The following is a 14363-nucleotide window of genomic DNA, read 5'->3' as shown; positions in this document are numbered from 1 at the left end:
GTGTGCATTCCAGAGTGTTCTGGCTTTCACACCTACATCCTGGGAGCATGGGAGAGGTCGTACCTTGTCTTACTGTTTTATGGTAGGATAAACGTATCTGTAAATGTTAGGGAAAATGTTCTAAAACACTTCTTCAGTAAAGACTCAGAGAAGAGAAAACACACAGAACTTCTTGCTAGCAAGGGCAGCCTCCACTCTAAGAGACTCCAGTGAGAGAACTGCCCCGGTCTTTATTTATACTCCATTGTGTGTGGTGTGTGTGTGTGTGTGTGTGTGTGTGTGTGTGTGTGTGTGTGTGTGTGTGTTGATCAAAGGGTCATATAACATGAAAGCACAAAAGGTACATCCTTGGTCATAAAGAGGGTAGTCTCCCCCACCCTAGATGGCACGGTGAGGAAGTCCAGCAGTTAAAGCACTTAGACTAAAACAGACATAGCTACGTTAAAACAATAAAACAAGGTACGACCTCTCCCATGCTCCCAGGATGTGGGGGTGAACCAAGCCTGCTAAAAATCACACATCCTGTCACTACCAAATAACTACAAACAGCATCCTACCATAAGCAAACTTATATCACTAAAAGATTATACTGACTACTAAATACAATTTTCCATTGACAATATCTGTTTTAGTCTAAGTGCCTTTTGTTTAGATGAACTGCTGGACTTCCAGCGTTCGTCTGTGCACATCCTTTATCTATTAAAATTACAGAAGGAGAAGAAAGTAATCATCAGAGCAGGAATCATGATAAATGATAAATAGATTACCAGTACATACAAACATAACACTTGCATAATTTCTCTGATAACGCTGCATTGGATGGGTTTATTAACTGTGGGCTGAAATTGTACTACAGTCTGCTGGTGAGGAACTTTTTTGAGTGTTGAATAAAATGTCCTCCACAATCTGTATATGAATTGTCATTAAAACCATAGAGATTCTTACTTATAAAGGAAAGAAAAGTGGGACAATGCCCATCAACATATAGTGTATATTTTCTGAAACATTACAAAGATGCAGGTAATTCTGGGTTCACCTGAATTACAGATTAGACTGGTGGACAAACAGAGATGTTGTGTACAACTGGTGACAGCATCAGTGACAACAAATTAATCAGCGAGGCTGGAAGCAGAATTAGGAGGCGTCAGAGTCAGCGAGGGTCAGAGATCGACGAACAAATTGCCCACCTTCATGGATAATGCATCCCCCTCAGAAGGATTCAAAATTAGGCCACGAAGAACAGTTCAGGAAACCTATTTTGTTTCGTCTGTGAAACTGTATAAATGAAATGTAAATTATGTTAAAGGCAAACACATTTGTAAGCCATAAGAAACAAACATGCTTTGCATTATACCTTCAAACATCTGTATAGATTTGATACATTATTTATTAATGGTGATATTTTTGACAATGCTTTTAAACTTGATAAACAAATTAGCTCTGTAGTTAAGGGATCTTTTTATCATTTGCGGATTTTAGCCAAAGTCAAGTCTTACCTTTGCAGGAACGATCTAGAAAGAGTGGTCCATGCTTTTATTACTTCACGGCTGGACTACTGCAATTCCCTCTATGCTGGCCTAGATCGTTCCTGTCTACATCGCCTTCAACTGGTGCAGAACGCTGCCGCTCGCCTGTTGACCGGTTCAAAAAAAAGAGACCACATCACTCCGGTTCTCTGCTCTCTCCACTGGCTCCCAGTTGCCTTTAGGATTGATTTTAAAATCTTATTGCTGGCTTTTAAGGTTTTAAATGGCACTGCACCTTCTTACCTGTCAGAACTCCTTAGTACTTATCGCCCCAGGAGATCTTTGAGGTCAGCCGACCTGATGCTTTTAGATGTTCCCAGGTATAAATTAAAGACAAAGGGAGAGAGGGCGTTTGCTGTGGCTGCACCCAGACTGTGGAACAGTTTACCTCCTCACGTCAGACTCTCCAAAAGCCTAGAAACTTTTAAAACCGCTCTTAAAACTCACCTCTTTTCATTGGCTTTTAGAAAGGTTTAATTTATTTGTTTTATATATTTTTATTTTATTTTTATCAGCGAGGTGTTATTACGAAATTGTGTTCTATTGTATTTTTATCTGTATTTACTGTACAGCACTTTGGTCAGCCTTGGTTGTTTTTAAATGTGCTCTATAAATAAACTTGACTTGACTTGACTATTAACTGAATTTGCTAACATGTCTTACATAGTGAGAGTGTTTCTTTTACTGATGATATTTCAATGATATGTATTTTTATGACTAAATAATGCTCTATCGAACACCTGGCAATAACAGCAGGTGTGGCAATTTTGTAATTTGTTGTTTAAATTTGATATTATTGTAGGCAGTATATTTTCTTAGCCTTTGTCATACTCATACTTAACCCTCTCAGGCTCAAATTAAGTTTTTGTTGCTAATGCACAAAAGAATACCTGCAGTGGTACTTCTGAGTAAAAAACTCATGAAATATGTATGTGGGGTGATCAGGTTGTTAGCTTTTAACTGTTGCAAATCTGCAACGCCTGCCTTGAGAGGGTTAACACAGCAATCTCAGAAACAGTACAGTAATTTTGGGTGTGGCTCACTGGGTAAAAAGTGGAGATGGCCTAGAGTCAGAATGCAGTGAAATATCAGTGTCACCTCTTACAGTTTTTGTGTAATCTGAGCTCAAAGATGAGGATATTAAAAGTACAGTACTGTATATAGGGTAAATTTTACTGTAAATTTTCTCTGAATCGTACAGTAATTTTTGCTGTGGATCACAGGGTGAAAAGTGGAGATGAACCAAAACTGGGAGTGGATTGTGAAGTACAATAGTGTCAGGACACAAAAGACTGCGTTTCTAAGCCAGTCGGCACCCGTACCGTAATATGCATAAGAATAGTGCAACAACATTTTAGGTGCGGCTGGCTTGACTGTGTCGTCCTAAGTGAGGGCTCACTTGACCGCGGTCAAATATGGTGCTGGAGAAACAAACTACAGAGAACTTCGTAAAGAGAGTATTGAGTGCTTTGGCGATGTAAATGGACTGGTTCTTATATAGTACTCAAAGCACTTTAAAGAACTTGCCTCATTCAGGTGTACGCAAGCACTTTTCTCTGTAAGCACTTTCTGTGTAATGTTCACACACATTCGGAGAGCAACTCTGGGTTGGTATCTTGCCCAGGGATATTTGGCATGCAGACGGGGATTGAAGCACCTTCCTCTACTACCTGAGCAAAGCCACCCCATGTTCGTCTGTGCACAGATTTCTTTCAATACAGTATTATCACAATTGTGCAAAAATACAGGCATGAAAGCTTAAAGTGCGCGATCACAATAAAGGTGACGCTCAGAGACTGACTGAGTGATCTGAGAACTCATCAGCGCTCATCACTGCCTTCACTTACTTGCTGCTATGGGTGCAGGAATAACACAGTTATGCAGTTACTTTCTCAGTCTGCTAGAGCCTCCACTTGAACGCAAGAACCTTCATTTATCTTCTCAAACGGAATTCAAAATGTTTTTTACAAATTGAAGGATTAAGATATAAATCGTAGAAGCATCGATCCACACATTCAAAGAAGAACAACCCAACAAACTCTTCATAAAACTCCAAGAGATATGAAAATCTTTATTTCTGTCTATTCTGTGTTGTTAATAACATCACATCTTCACATAGTAGCAAAAACATATTAAACAAACATTAATCTCAACATGCATACTGTACTTCAAGTTTCTCTCATGGAAAGGCCAGTGTTACTTTTATAGTATCCTTTCCATAAATATCATAAATATCTTTACCCATGTAGTGGAATTATTTTATTTTTTCATTTTAGTTAACAAGTATAATGTGACCACATTCACTTTTTATCAGGACAAGCTACACCACCACGGTGGTTAGCATACAATAACACTGCCTTGTTCTCAAAGCTTCTTGCTAACTGTACTTTTTTCTGAGATGTTCTCTTTAAGTAAGGATACTGAAAGTGTAAGCAGTGTATACGGTCACATCACGTGCTTAAGGTTGTGTTAGCACTGATAATTCCTTCACAGTTCTTTAAAGATGCTGAAGTCATCATATCAGCTGTAAATGCAGTGCTGCTGCTGTCCTTACGCTATACTTTCAAGCATCACACTTTCTTACTGACCAGTTTATTTCCACTTTTTATGCTCTAGTATGGTGTGACTGAATGAAGTCAGCAAACCAAATTCTGTCCATCTGAGGATGAGAAGAAACTTGCATGAAATGGGAAGAATGAGATGAAGATGGCTCCTATGCTTTAGACGTGGCACTGTTTCTGCCATTGTAAGTACGCTAATGCTTGAAAGATCCATTAAAAGTCTGACACTTCACTCTTCAGCTGGAGCGTCCATCAAGTTTTACATTCCAGGTTTCCTCGTTGGGATTACGACTCAGACGATGATGTGAAAAATTAGTTATTACATTAAACCCATAAAATCAACACTGGCAAAAAAGCCGTGCACTTCACAGAGCAGCTTTCTATGGCCGAGCAGCTCCTGCAGGTGTAAGGTGTAGGTGTCACAGCACTCTGGTCCAAAGAGGTTATGTGCAGCATGCAGACAGAAAATGGCTTTACAGAATATGACTGAATGTTGAGGCACCAAAACACACTCAGTCTGCCCCTCAGTCTGATCAAGAAGAAAACCTGACTGAGCGCTTCATAACATCAGTACGATGATGTCCCAGAGGCCATGTTCAGGTTATTCTCCCGTCCACACTGAGCGGGCGGATCAGTGGAGTCTGCATTAGCTTTAACAGAAAGGTCTGATTTAAGCAGGTAAGCTGAATAGACAAGAAAAGCTAGAAAGCTTTATCAACTATAACCCCAGCGAGGACCTTGACAGGTGTCTTGTGTACAGGTGAAGGCTGGACAGTCAGCAGGATACTTTCCTAACATTTGTCATTCCCAGCATTGAACCGTTTCCTGGCACAGCCTCAGTGAAACAGAGCATCGTTTCCACCCCACAGTTACAGACAGGCTGTGCTTTTCTTTGGTAACACCGTCGAAAGAGAAGCCCCGTGTCCTCTCTCAGTAGCTGCTTTCGTGTCCTGTCAGATGTACAGGCTGCTCAGTGCTGACGGGTCATCAGTCGGTGTGCTCTGAAGGATGATGTCTCTGCACATTGTCAGCAAATGAGAAGGAGATGAGTTGTAAAGGAGAACCAGAGAAAGGCAGTACTAACCTAAAGCCAGTGCCTCCACCTGCTTCTACTCCTCCCACCTCTAGTACTAACACTACTCTACTGATACTACAACCACTGTAGTTTGACTTTAATGCTACACACTGGTACAGTACTGGTACACTTACTGGAGTTTTACTCCTGTTCCTGCTCATCACCACGCCTACTACTTTTTTAAACTTTATGATAAGTGTGAACATTTACACAACAGCATACAAACAAGTTTAAAGTAAAGGAAGCAAAGAGCTGAGAAATACATAAAACATAACACAGAAGAAAAAGAAACCTTTGCGAGGATTCCTTCTACACCCAGTTTGAGTAAAAACTAACTGAAACACAAGGAAAGAAGATAAGATCCACTAAATAAGGGTTGTATAATAATACTTAGTACTGGCAGCCAGCAGCGCTAAGCCTCAGCCTCCCAGTAGACACACCTATGGTACCGATTTAAAATCCTACATGTCTTTGTTCTCAGGTTATCACGTTCACAAACTTTGGTGTCCACGCTATTTGCCTACCAGGCTGACAATGATTTAGATCAGTGGTCCCCAACCCCCGGGCCTCGGACCGGTACCGGTCCGTGAGTCGTTTGGTACAGGTAAAGTCGTTTGGTACAGGTAAAGGTTGGAGACCGCTGAACTGAACTGTTCAGGGTCTGAGTACAGGTTTCCTGGAACTGCAAAAGCAGCTCATCTGGGGTGGGCCCAATAAGTAATCTCAGGGTCGGTAAAGATTTTCTTTATAAAAGTGGAGCAGAAGAGAGCAGCGGTGGGGTGGAGCGCGAGCTTTAAACTCATGCGCAAGAGAAACAGGTTTGTGATGAGAGAACACTGAATCCCCAATTTCCAAATTAAAAACAGATAAACCATATGATAACACCAGGTCAAGAGTGACTGATGAACACTGAGAAAACCTCCAACCATCAAACCAATTTGAGCTTAAACAGAAACACATGAAAGGTAATCTTGTTTCTTACATTAATCACCAGAGGTTGTTGCATCAAAAGAGACGACGTCTGTCAAAGTCAGGGGTTAAAAGTGGGACGGTGTTTTTGTTTTGCTAACTCTCCACGACACTCTAAACTTCAGGCTGCTCACCTACAGTCAGCCTCCATTGCCCCTTGATGCCCACTCACACTAGTCAGCTTCTACGACAGTGGGTGGGGGTAACTGCAGAGTTACTCTAGTTTTGCATTTTCATTTTCTTCGTTTGCTTTTAATTTAGTTTAGTTTCACTTACGTTCTATTGTGAGTTTATGTATTTCAGTTTAGTTTAGAGAGCAAGAGAGTAATAATAACTAACTGAGGAAATAAAAGTAAAACCCTTCAAAGTGCTGCAGAGAAAGAAAAGATTTCACTCTTGTCAGTCACCTTAAATGATAAAAACTGGACTTCACCACTGCTCTAACTTGGCTGTCCAATTTAAAATCACTGTCCAACTTAAAACCAAGTTCAGTAATAAAAGGTTTAAGATAAACTTCCAGGGGACCCAAACCAACAGAGGAGGACTCACAAGGACCACTAGTTCAAAACGCCAACATCTCTGTTTTCTTATCATTAGAATTTAAGAAGTTTAACCCTTTAAAGCCGATCGGAGCGGGCACGCTCTGTTTTGCGTAACTATTTTTAAATCCCGGTAGCACTGCAACCACGTAAGCTAGCGCAAAAATTTTTTTTGCATATGAAACCGGAGGAGTTGTACTTACATCTTATGCCATCAGCTTGTCCTAGGTCACGGTTTCCTTCCACATATAGCTTTGCAAAAACTGCATAAAAACTACTTGCAGCACCACAAACATAATATTCCAGAAACATGCTTTGCCGATCTGATCAGCTGTTCATAACACTTCCTATGTTGGAATAGACGTCAGCGCGAACTTTCACATGTCCGCCATACCTGCCCGAAACCGGAAGTGACGTCGTTTTCGCAGAAATGTAGTGTTTTGTTTTTTTTACCATCAGGGCCTCATGAGCCTATAATTGTGTTTTTAAAAGTTATCTTTGACTTTATGACTTTCTGTGTCGTTTGTGGGATGCTTAGGACTCATATTGCACTGCTGGAAATAGTTTATTTTGATGCACATGCTGCTTTTTTGCAAATTTGCATTATGATATTTATTTTCGTTTTTCCTGCAGTATATAAAAATTGGTGTATTTCAAAAATAAAAGTATGAAGACACTCAAAATAAATTTCCTGTGGTGGGAAACTAGTTTGTGCAACTTTTTTGTATTTACAGTTTTGAGGGATAAGCCTCTTAAATTTCTCTAACTAGAAATATATGTTAAAAAAACAAAAACGATTTTCAATTTTTTTTGTAGATTATTGCACTTTTTTGCAATTTATGTAATTACTATGCACTTAATGCATACATATTATTAAAGTTTGGGCTATAATGGTTGTATTGATGTAAAGCAACTTGAAATGCTCCCAAAAATGGCTCCACAGCATGTAAAAATATAATATAAGCTCTGGCGGACTTGGTTCTATGGTAGGTCTTAAAGGGTTAAAGCCAACCAAGCTTTAATGTTATTTAGACATGTCAAGAGAGGTTTTATGGAGATGCCATTCTTCTGCTTTAGTGGCAAATACATTTAACAGTCATCAGTGGAACAATGAAAAGAGATCCCATGCCTTTTAAGGGTGAAACCCAAAGGCAATATATACAGTAAAAAGAGCCCTAAACTTGACCCCTGTGGGACGCCACATGACAGAGAAGCAGAAGATGATTTGGAACCGAGAAGCTGACAGAGAAAGTTCTGTTTGCCAAATAAGACTAAACCAATTAAGTTCAGTGCCACCAATAACCACTACATCCTTTAATCAAGATAATAGGATGTTGTCGTCTACTGTGTCAAAAGCAGCAGTCAGGTCAAGCAAGACCAGAACAACGTGGGTACCAGAATAAAGACCTTTAAGAATGCAGATTCTGTGCTATAAAGGGTTTTAAATCCTGATTGAAAAACCTCAAGGATGCCATTACATCTATAAAATATTTCAGTTGACACAAAACATTTTTCTCTAACACTTGGAAAGAAAATGCAGCTTGGAAATCGGTCTATAATTGTCATGAATCGCTGTGCGGCAGGCAGGAGTAGGACCCAAAATGCAGGACTCACAGGCACGAGGGAATGAACTCAAAACTCAGCTTTATTTGCTGGCAGAACAAACATATAAACTAAACTAAACTGGGAAACCACAACCTAAGAACTCACAGAGAGACACACAGGGAGATCCACACAGCAAGAGGGACGACGTCACACTGAACAGAGGGAGACGCAGACAGAAATACACAGAGGGTTAACGAGGGAAGTGGGAACACACGGGGAACACAGGTGACACTGATAATCATAACGAGACAGGGCGGGGTGAACTGAACACTGACGGGAGAGGTGAAACAGGAAGTACAGGAGGAGAGAGAGCACGAGTAGAACACCAACGTAACAGGCAGGGGAGACATGGAATAAACACGAAAGGGGACGAGGGCTCATAAATACATAGAGGGCACACAGGGGGAAGAGAGAGCACGGGGAGAACTTAGACATAATGGGCAGGGGAAGCATGGAATAAAATACAAACATACAAGGAAACTAAGAACACTGGGCCAACATGGCCCAGGACCATGACAGTACCCCCCCCTCAAGGGCTGGCTCCAGACAGCCCAAACACAGAACAACAAAACCAAACAGAAAACAACCCAGGGCGGGCGGCGGGGGCCCAGGACGGAGGGCCCGGAACAGAAAACAAAAGAAGAGTACAGCAAACACCGGAGCCCAAGAAAACAACCCAAACACAGAGCAGTTCAGGGGGCCGGCCGTGCGCAAGGCAACGGCGGAGACGTGGAAACAGTTCAGGAGGCCGGCCGTGCGCAAGGCAACGGCGGCGACGTGGAAACAGTTCAGGAGGCCGGCCGTGCGCAAGGCAACGGCGGCGGTGAAGGAGACGACGGAGCAGTTCAGGAGGCCGACCACGCGGGAGGCGGCGGCGACGATGACAGCGCTGGTCCGGGGGCCGACCGCGCGGAAGGCGACGGCGGCCACCCAGGAGAAGAGGGTCCGGGGGCCGGCCGTGCGGAAGGCGACGGCGGCCACTCAGGCGATGACGGTGCAGTTCAGGGGGCCGGCCGCGCGGAAGGCAGCGGCGGCGGCTCTCCAGTGTCAGGCGTACTGGCCGAGGCCCGGTGGGCACAGGACCAGTCAAGGCGGGACCAGGCGAAGCACAGGCTGAGGCTGCAGCGGACGAAGGCTCTGAGGAGGCTGCAGCGGACGAAGGCTCTGAGGAGGCCGGGCCAGACGAGGACGAAGGCTCTGAGGAGGCCGGGCCAGACGAGGACGAAGGCTCTGAGGAGGCCGGGCCAGGCGAGGTGTCAGAGGCTGAGGCCGGGCCAGGCGAGGTGTCAGAGGCTGAGGCCGGGCCAGGCGAGGTGTCAGAGGCTGAGGCCGGGCCAGGCGAGGTGTCAGAGGCTGAGGCCGGGCCAGGCGAGGTGTCAGAGGCTGAGGCCGGGCCAGGCGAGGTGTCAGAGGCTGAGGCCGGGCCAGGCGGAGCTGCAGCACAGGCGGATGTAGCCGGGCCAGGCGATGACGAGGCGGTCGCAGATGGCGGCTGGACAGGCTCCTCGGGCCCTCCAGCTGATGCGGCGTGAGGCTGGACGGGCTCCTCGGACCCTCCAGCGGAGACGGGAGGCTGAACGGGCCCCTCGGACCCTCCAGCGGAGACGGGAGGCTGAACGGGCCCCTCGGACCCTCCAGCGGAGACGGGAGGCTGAACGGGCCCCTCGGACCCTCCAGCGGAGACGGGAGGCTGAACGGGCCCCTCGGACCCTCCAGCGGAGGCCAAAACCACGCCAACAGGCATGAAGTCCTTCGGCCGACCTGAGGACAACTGGCGCTGCACTGAGCACTGACTCTGCCCAGGCAATGCGAACATGGTGCAGTTCTTGGGGGCTGCTTAAACTTCAGGGGTCCAGAATCAGCTGGTGACTGAGACCTAGCCTCTGGGGAAGCCCTGGAGTGGCAAACTGTGCCAACGGCGGCTAAACCATGGAAAGTACCCTGAGTAGAAATCCAGTTACCTCTCTGCATGGAGTGAATGAGCAAAACTGGCGACACAGGAGACTGAGCGGAGAGTGGCTGCTGGGCAGCTAACTGAGTTACTGGAGACACGGGTGAGAGCGGGAGCTGAGCTGCTGGAGACACGGGTGAGAGTGGGAGCTGAGCTACTGACGGCGGTGAAGTAGATAACTGCACGGGAGACTGAACTGAGGGCGTCTGCACTGGCACAGGGGACTGAACTGATGTCTGTTGTAACGGAGGTGGTGAGAGTGGAGAAGGCAGGGGAGTTGATGACTTCACAGGAGAATGAACCAGAGGTGAGTGCACAGGAGACTGAGCTAAAGGTGGTAGTGATAGTTGAGGGGAAAGTGGAGGTGGTGATTGAGTGGATGACTGTGCTAAGGGAGGCTGCACTGGGGACACTGGAGACTGCACTGGGGAAAGCAGAGCTGCAGGTGACTGCGCTAGAGACTGCAGTGATGGTTGTAGTGGAGGTGTGACGGGTGAAGGAGTGGCTGAAGTGGCTGCGGGTCGGGCGGCTAGTGGCTCAGCTACAGAGCATATTAACGGCAGGGCTATGGGTTGAATGACTGACTGAGTAGCAGCCTGAGTGGCTGGGTGTAGTGACGGTTGTGGTGGAAGAGAAACAGGTGGTAGTGTGGATGATGGAGCTAAGGGCGACTGAGTGGCAGACCGAACTGATGACTGAAGCGATGGTAGAGGTGAAAATGGAGCTTGTGGTGGAGTTAATGGCTGAGCTAGCGGGGACACAGGAGACTGAACTGAGGGTGGCGGCGAGGGAGCTAGCGGAGCTGTGAAGGGCTGCGAGGGAGCTAACGGAGCTGTGAAGGGCTGCGAGGGAGCTAACGGAGCTGTGAAGGGCTGCGAGGGAGCTAACGGAGCTGTGAAGGGCTGCGAGGGAGCTAACGGAGCTGTGAAGGGCTGCGAGGGGGCTGACTGAGCTGTGAAGGGCTGCGAGGGAACTGACCGAGCTGGAAGTAGCAGCGAGGGAGCCGACGGAGCTTCTGGTAGCACAGCAGGTGAATTAGAAGGCCGAATGTCCGGCTGTGGGGTGGCGCGTCGGCGGCGTGAATGCCGTTTCTTTTCTGATGATGGCTCTGACGGGCCGAGCGGCTCCACATCCGGCCCTTCAGGCAGGTGGGTAGTAGCAGCTGGGGGATGAAGGTGGAGCTCGTTGCGGATTAAATCCTGTTCGAGTGGGTGGAGCGCACTGAGTAGCCAGGGAAGACCAGAGATTAAACGCTGTAGTTTGGTTTCCACAGCACGGCGAAATTCCTTTCCCTCATGTTCGAGCCACAGGTGCAGGAGTCTTTCCACGGAGTAGATAATGTCCAGACGCAGTCCTTCAGGTGGGTTGAGTGCTGCTGGGTCCATATCTGGTGACGTCGTACTGTCATGAATCGCTGTGCGGCAGGCAGGAGTAGGACCCAAAATGCAGGACTCACAGGCACGAGGGAATGAACTCAAAACTCAGCTTTATTTGCTGGCAGAACAAACATATAAACTAAACTAAACTGGGAAACCACAACCTAAGAACTCACAGAGAGACACACAGGGAGATCCACACAGCAAGAGGGACGACGTCACACTGAACAGAGGGAGACGCAGACAGAAATACACAGAGGGTTAACGAGGGAAGTGGGAACACACGGGGAACACAGGTGACACTGATAATCATAACGAGACAGGGCGGGGTGAACTGAACACTGACGGGAGAGGTGAAACAGGAAGTACAGGAGGAGAGAGAGCACGAGTAGAACACCAACGTAACAGGCAGGGGAGACATGGAATAAACACGAAAGGGGACGAGGGCTCATAAATACATAGAGGGCACACAGGGGGAAGAGAGAGCACGGGGAGAACTTAGACATAATGGGCAGGGGAAGCATGGAATAAAATGCAAACATACAAGGAAACTAAGAACACTGGGCCAACATGGCCCAGGACCATGACAATAATTAGCTAAAACTGTGTGATCAAGGCCAGGTTTCTTAAGCAGTGGCTGCCCTACTGCATGTTTGAAAATTGCAGGAACCACACCAGAGGACAGACTGCTGTTAATAATGTCAAGGACAGACTGCCCTATACTAGGAAAGATTTCTTTTAAAAATCGTGGAGGGAAAGGATCCTGGGGGGAACCTGCGGGGTTAATATGACACCCCCCAGGGCAGCTGTGGCTACAACCGTAGCTTGCCTCCACCAGTGTGTGAATGCGAGAGTGAATGAATAGTGGCATTGTAAAGTGCTTTGGGTGCCTTGAAAAGCGCTATATAAATCCAATCCATTATTATTATTAAAATCAGCAGTGCAAGCGCCATCTTGTTACCAGTCAGGTGTGAAGAACAGTTGGACCAAAGGTTCATTCAAGACTTTTTATGTGAAGGGAAGGAGTTTAAACTGGATTCTGGATTTATCAGAAAATCAGTTCAGTTCGGTCTGTTTCAGGATGGCTGAGTGGTCTAAGGTGCTGTGTTTAGTGCTCACTCTCCCCTGGAGGTGTGGGTTTGAAGCCCACTTTTAGCAGTTTCTGCTTCATTGTCTTTCTCGGTGTTCACATCTCCTCATTCCTGAAATGGTCTGCTCACATTCACGTCCAGTCCAAAAAGGCTAGGCAAGCGCCTGTACTGTCTCCGACAACTCAGGAAATTAGCAGGTTTTTCCAGTGGTCCTCAGAACTTTCTATTCAGGCGCTGTGGAGAGCATCCTCACACAGAACATCACTTCCTGGTGTGTCCAGGACACTAACTGTGTCCAGGATTGAAAAGCAGAGTGATCCGTGCGTCAGAACGCGTTACAAATGCAAATACAGTATGATCCACAAATAAAACTTCCCTACAGGACATTTACACCAGGAGATGTTGGTCCAGAGCATCTCAGATATTAAAGGACTGGTCCCATCCCAGTAACAAAATGCTTCGACTTCTGCAATCAGGCAGAAGTTTCCACACCATCGGGGCCAAAACAGAGACTCAAGGAGGAGCTTCTCTCCTCAGGCCATACGAGTCCTAAATCAGAACATGCCCCCACTCCCCTCATAGCATCAATAAGTGACTGAAACAGGACCTTATATCAATCTGTTCACACTTCTCTGGTCACTCAGTTGAATTACTCTGTTTATATTACTCTGGTCACTTGTTTACTTGCACTGCTCTGTCAATACGTTGCTGTGCTAATATGGCACAAGACACGTTAACACTCCATTTGCACAATGTACATTTTCAGATTTTTGATTTAAAATTTCCAGACTTTCAAAATTTATTTACTTATTGTATATAATGTCTTTTTTTGTACAGTCAAAGGAGCAGTTCACTGTTTTTTTTGTAATTTAATGACTATGCATATGACAAATAAAAAATCTCGAGTCTTGAACGTTATGCTCTCTCTTTCTAGGCCCTGCCAGTACTCTCGCTCCAGCATTTTGGATCAGCTGAAGGCTTTTGAGGGAGTTTTTATGACATCTGAAAATAGCAAATTGCAGTTGCCCAGGACTTGCATGAACAGTTCAACAGCAAAGCCCCAAATACCAAACAGGCTCATCAGGGATTTGAACCCAGGACCGTTTACACCCAAAGTGAAAAGGGTGAAAAGGGTGCCGGACCAAGGCCAGGAAGATCGTGAAGGACCTCAGCCATCCCAACAACAGACTGTTCTTTCTGTTGAGGTCAGGAAAGCGATTCCGCTCCCTGAAGACCAACACAGAGAGACTGAGGAGGAGCTTCTTCCCGCAGGCGATACGGTCTCTCAATCACACCACCACACAGTACTGACCCACACATATGGTTCTTACACACACACTGGACTTTCTGGACTTTGGTTTTGCACAACACTGGTCACTATATTCTTCATTTCCGGTTAATACTTGTACAGCTGCTGTTATTGTGTATATATTTATTTATATTTAGATTTCTTCATACATTCTTATATAGTTCTATATTGTGTATTGTGTATTTTGTTGTACAGTTATTTTATTTTCAACTTTAATTTATATATTTATCTTTTTCTTATTCTTCCCAGTTAAATTTACCCTTCATTCTAATTTGTGTTGTACAGTTATTTCATTTTTAACCTTAATTTATATTTTATTCCTTCCTAGTTAAATTTACCCTTTTTAATTTTTCATATTTAT

At 45.4% G+C, this 14363-nt stretch overlaps 1 protein-coding gene and 1 long non-coding RNA gene across 2 annotated transcripts in view; one reads left to right on the top strand and one right to left on the bottom strand.

Moving 5' to 3' along the window:
- LOC309700575 (NACHT, LRR and PYD domains-containing protein 3-like) overlaps positions 1–14363 on the top strand; it is a 133432-nt gene that overhangs the window by 45257 nt on the left and 73812 nt on the right. The window lies entirely within an intron of this gene.
- LOC309701573 overlaps positions 3578–14363 on the bottom strand; it is a 53055-nt gene continuing 42269 nt past the window's right edge. The window contains exon 2 of the long non-coding RNA XR_014275130.1: positions 3578–5104. This is a non-coding gene — a long non-coding RNA (uncharacterized lncRNA). The remainder of the gene's footprint in view (positions 5105–14363) is intronic.

Source organism: Aulonocara stuartgranti, assembly GCF_965226115.1.
Source record: "Aulonocara stuartgranti genome assembly, chromosome: 3".
Lineage (NCBI taxonomy): Eukaryota > Metazoa > Chordata > Actinopteri > Cichliformes > Cichlidae > Aulonocara > Aulonocara stuartgranti.
This window is presented reverse-complemented; position numbering and strand designations above follow the sequence as displayed.